Source organism: Lathyrus oleraceus, chromosome 1 (assembly GCF_024323335.1).
Source record: "Lathyrus oleraceus cultivar Zhongwan6 chromosome 1, CAAS_Psat_ZW6_1.0, whole genome shotgun sequence".
In the NCBI taxonomy this organism is placed as follows: Eukaryota; Viridiplantae; Streptophyta; class Magnoliopsida; order Fabales; family Fabaceae; genus Lathyrus; species Lathyrus oleraceus.
The window spans coordinates 425,920,582-425,926,273 of NC_066579.1; the positions used below are offsets into that span (position 1 = coordinate 425,920,582).

Here is a 5,692-nt window from a genome sequence, read left to right on the forward strand (position 1 = left end):
TCATCGTGCAATGAGAAAGTCAGAGCATTCGTAGTTCAACCTACTACTGCTGAAACAAAAAAAAGATAGATTGATTGTCAGGGTACACAACCCTTCAAGGCAGGAAGAGGAGTGCTAAGGCTCATAACCTTCTAGGAAAGGTATCACTACCAAAGTTTATAATTCTGAACGCAAATAATTGAATTGCCAAGGTCTATTACCTCAAAAGGAAAAAGGAACAAGGATGCCATAGTCCATAACTCCCAAGGCAAAGGAAAGCACTTCCAAGGTCCATAATCCAATAGGCAAGGGGATTACCAAGAGTTTATAACTCTAAAAGGCTGATCAAAGGGATTGCCAAGGTCTATAACCAAGTGCCAAAGTTTATAAATCCATAGTCACAAAAACAGATTGCCAAGGTCTACCACCTTGCGGGGCAAAGAAATATTGAATTGCCTAGGTCCATAACCCTATAAGGCAAAAGGGATGCCAAGGTCTATCACCTTATAAGCAATAAAAGGTTTGAACGAAAGAGGTTGTACAACCACAAGGTGCCAATAGTTAAACATGCTCCATTATTGAAGTGTTGAATGATGATTGCTTGAAGAAGACTTGTGAATTGCATGATTCAAATCGTACTAAAGTCTATGAACGAGGACAAGTGCTTTGAATAGCTAAGGCCTACGCCCCGTACGCAAAGTCACTCTAGATAGAGGTAGGAGAAACTTTATCTAATCATTCCTTATTACTCAAGGCTCATAATGTGTAACCCTTATCATGATTGATAAGTGTTGTTAGAGGCCTTTGATTATTGATCTTGGTAATACCATTTTGTTTGTTGTGTTGAGAAGACTTGATAATTTATTTGATTCGAATTATGCTAAAGTCTTATGAATAAGGACGAATGCTTTGAATAGCTAGGGCATACGCCCTGTACACAAAGTCACTCTAGACAAGGGTATGAGAAACTTTGTCTCATCATTCCTTATTACTTAAGGCTTGTAGCTTATAATTTTAATCGCACTTTCCAAGTGTTAATACCTTTGTTGTGCTTGATAAGTAATCCATTTTGCTAGCTATGCCTGACTGATGTTGACTTGAAGTCTTGATCTTGCATTTGAACCTTGAGGTGTTGAGCTCCTGAGATTCAACATATCCAAAATAGCTTGAGCATAATGGACTTGCCATATCAAGTGATAAATGGTATTTTTATCACTTGAATTGACTTGGGAATTTATAGTACAATACAAAGGATTTGGTTGACCAAGGAGACCTTTAGTTAACACCAATAAGTGGGGTTGAAAATATTAGTTGAACTAGGTATAAAATAAACCTATTGAATTAATCAACTAAATAGAATCAAATAATTAAAGTTCTAAGCTAAGGTATCATGTAAAAATCAGGAGTGTCATAAACCATAGGGGTGAAAGTAGTCAGTGTGCACAAATTTGATTAAATAGAATTAGTAATCAAGGTTATTTATAATTAATTAAAACTAACTAATTAAAAAACATGAATATATGATGAAAAATTAAGCTAAGTTTATTAACTTAAACCTAAATTTTATAATGATTTCCATTAATCGATTAACCAATTAAACCACATTTAGTCACAATTATTAACCTAATTAACAAAAATAAACACGTTTATTTCTATTCCTATTATGATTATAATAATTACCTCACAAGAAAAATAAAATTAATTTAGCATAATTGCCATAAAAAACAAATTAGAAACTGAAAATTAAATAAGAAATCAATTAAAATTGATTAAGCTAACTAATTGAAATTAAATTGAGCTAATTAGTGAATATGAATGAGGGGGTGCAAGCATCAACCAAATAGTATGAATATGAGAACTTGTTGGGCCTTAGGCCCCAAACTAGTCAAATGCAAACGGTTTTGAAACCAAGCAACGCAGTCCAGAAAATTTTATCTTATACCCCTACAGTTAGCCTCATACCCCTACAATTTTTTAAAAATTCTCATTCTATCCCTTTTGGCATTTTAAAAAAATTATTAAAAATTATAAAAAAAAAATAAAAAAAATGCACCGGAACACTTCAAAGAAGAGTTTCGGTGAATTAAAAAAAAATTGATGACTACCGGAACACTTTTTAAAAGAGTTACGGTTTAGACCATCCAAACCGGAAGTCTTTAAGAAAGACTTCCGGTATACAACAAACCAAACCGGAAGACTTTCTAAAAGACTTCCGGTTCAGTGCCCCCAAAAGGCAACAAACCGGAACTCTTTAGGCATGTGTTCTGGTATACATTACGTGAACCGGAAGACTTATTCTGAGTGTTCCAGTTTACAATGTCAAAAAGTGAAAAATTTGCTTTCCGAAAGTCTTCAGACGAAAATGGTAAAAAAATTTAGAAATTAAAAATATACCCTATTTATATGAGGGTATTTTGGTCAAAAAAATTTAAATGTAGGGGTGTGGGTACAATTGTAGGGGTACGGGGTAAATTTTTCCGCAGTCCAATCATGAAACTCAAAATGGACCCAAGCGTAAAAACCATCGGCCAAAGTGAAAATTGTTTATGAATAAGCTGCCGCAAAAAAACGCTTAAATAGAAAGAAGCAACAAACACTGTGAAATGTCCCCGAGTCGAAAAACGCTTATGCAAACTGGTACTCGAGCATCACCAACATCATCGCGTCTTCCTCAGCTCCAATCACGATCTAGATTTCTCGTCTGCGTCCAATCATTGCCGCAGTTTCAGCTTCTCACCATCGAATTGTGGATTCGCGATTACATAGTTAATTTTCTCAGTTCGTTCATATCGTTCAGCATCATGCTCATGGTTCGTTATTGTATTCCAACCTCAACAACATTGCAGACGTATTCATTTTAGAAATCAAAGTTTTGGTTCGAACGATTCAAGCTTAATAACAACAAAAATCCGGATTGAAGCTAAGCTTACCGGTTTTGATGCGGAGGCAAAAATAGGTACAAATTCTTTCTCCTTCCTCAGTTTCGATTTGCCTTCCCTTCTTCTTCTTTTTCTTCTTCGATTCCCCTGTGTTTCGGTTGTTGTCGTCGATTCAATACACGAGTGAGGATCTGAGAGTGTTGAGTGATTCAGTTTTATGCTATGTGATCGTTTGCTATGAGATTTTTTGATGCTTCACTGTTGCGAATTTCAGCTATGCGTTTCTGACTTGTGAATTTCTGAGTTTTTTGGCTCTGTTATGTATGAATGAGTGATGAGAGTTTTGTGCCTATGTGATGAATGAATGAAGAAGATTGAAGAAGAAACTTTTTGATCTGCATAATTTTATTTATAGTGCTCCAATTCAGTTATCAAATTCACATGTAATTAACTTCAAATTCATAAATCAGTTAGACATGAAAATATCTGTTAGCAGTTAGAAATGAAATTCAATTAGCGAAATTCAAAATGAAATTGCATTTATCCTGAATTTGGTTTAGTGTTGTGTTTAAACTTGTAGTGGGCATGGAAAGTGACTTTGTCGTGAATGAAAATTGCTCCCAAGCTTAATGAATTCCCAATTCTTTAGTGTTGTTAGTTTTGAATCCAAACCAGGAGAAGTCAGTAGGCTGCTTGGACTTTGCAGGATGTCATATGCGGACTCATTTGTGGGGTGAACTCACTTTATCGATTGGAAAGGTGAGCAATGAGCTTTTGTTAAGATTAAATCAAGCGACTGCACTTGAAGTGGTAGTTGTACGTTTGTTATGGATTTCTCCCTTTGAATAGCTACTGACTTATTTAGCATATAGCCTATGTGGAGTTGATTCATGGACTATGAAAAGTTATTGGATTATTCTTTTTTAATGATGAAAAAAAATCATGTTATTTCCTACTATCTTATTCATGTTAAGTGCTTACGATGGATGGTAATGTATGCAGGTTATTCATGATTAAAGATGGGAACTTCATGGCCATGATTAAAATCAACTAAAACTTGTTTGCACACGAATCAATTTTTGGATGGGAGATGAATGTCCATGAGGCATGAAGAATAAATATTGTGAAGTTTTCTTTAGGATTTTTTAGAAAAGGAAAGGGTTTACTTTGGTCAAACTTACATATTTTTGTAATTTTATTTGTAAATGATGTAATGAATGGATTGAATGTTTATGTATGAAATGGTTATATTGAAATTCATTCATAATTTCCTCATCAAAATTCAAATTTTAAAATGTTAAACATGCATCTAGCAATATCAATAAATATAAATGGAATAATTTTCTAGTGAGTCCAACAATGTGAATCGATGTCTCATGAATAATGAAATGCACTACAAACAATGAATCATGAACATAAACCGCTGATCATGCAATGAACCCTAATCCACAATAGTTGATGGCAAAGTATGTGATGTCAAACAAAGTGATCTAAAATTTCCTTTCAAGATAACCAGGGGTTTAATCATCATATCAATCTGTTAAGCGCATGACCAACAAAAGTTAAAAGGCTCACAACCATGGTTTTATGTACAAGCAATGACCACCAGGCAAGCCTTAATGATGAAACCTCTAAACTAGGGTTTCAAGCTCAAATAAAGATCAATAGAAGAATCACCAATGATGAACACACACAAATAAGGGGTCAAGGATCAAAAGGTCCATCAAGGACAAGAGCTAAGAAAACTAGGGTTCGGGCATAAGTGAAAGGCCAAGATATGATCCCACAAGGTCAAGCAAACCACATTTTGTTATTCACGAAATTTGAATCTACGATGATTTGTTTGGAAGTGCTAACATGAATGAATGATACATATGTATTTGAAATGAATGAGTGCGGATGAATCTCAAACCAAAAGTCAGGTGAAAAGTGAAAATGAGGGCAAATTTTGGGGTACGACACCAGTTACCTCCTTGTTCCAAAACATAAGCTCTCAGTAAATCCTCAAAAGACTGGATAGTCCTTTCTGTCTGACCGTCCATCTACGGATGATAAGCAGAACTCAACTTCAGCTTAATACCCATGGCTTCCTGCAAACTCCCCCATAACCTCGATGTGAATATCAAATTTCTATCAGAAACAACAATCGAAGGAATACCATGCAAGCTAACAACCCTCTCAATATACACTTCAACCAACTTCTGCAATGAATAACTGATCTTAATTAGAATGAAATATGGTGATTTAGTCAATTTATCCACTATAACCCAAATTGAAACATTCCCTTTAGAAGTCTTAGGCAAACTCGTCACAAAATCCATGGAAATACCATCCCACTTCCATTCAAGAATATCCAGTGGTTGCATCAAACCCAACAATTTCTGATGTTCAATCTTCGATTTTTGGCAAGTCAAACATGCATAAACGAGCTCGGCTATATCCTTATTCATTACTGGCCACAAAAACATTTTCTTCAAGTCTCGATACATTTTAGTAGCACCAATATGGATATTCATAATACTTCTCTGACCTTCTTTAAGAAACTCTTCTTAAGTTCTGGTACATCAAGTACACAAACTTTGCCACAGAAACACATAACATCATTCTCATCTATCATGAAATCCACCTCTTTACCTTGATTGATTAACATTAGTTGATCAATCAATCCTAAATCTGATTTATGGCCTTCTCTGATTTCTTTGAGAATACCACTTGTTAGCTTCAATATACCCAACTTCACACTCTTATTAGTCCTTTCACACAACAAACTCAAATCTCGTAATTTCTCGCTTAACTCCAATTCTCGAACCATAAGCATCGAAATATGCAATGAC

At 34.9% G+C, this 5,692-nt stretch overlaps 1 long non-coding RNA gene across 1 annotated transcript; it reads left to right on the forward strand.

Moving 5' to 3' along the window:
* Positions 1–2,532: 2,532 nt before the first annotated feature.
* On the forward strand, positions 2,533–4,125 carry LOC127079125 (uncharacterized). The gene is made up of 3 exons (XR_007787904.1): positions 2,533–2,935; positions 3,439–3,617; positions 3,861–4,125. It is a non-coding gene; the product is annotated as an uncharacterized LOC127079125 (long non-coding RNA).
* Positions 4,126–5,692: the final 1,567 nt, after the last annotated feature.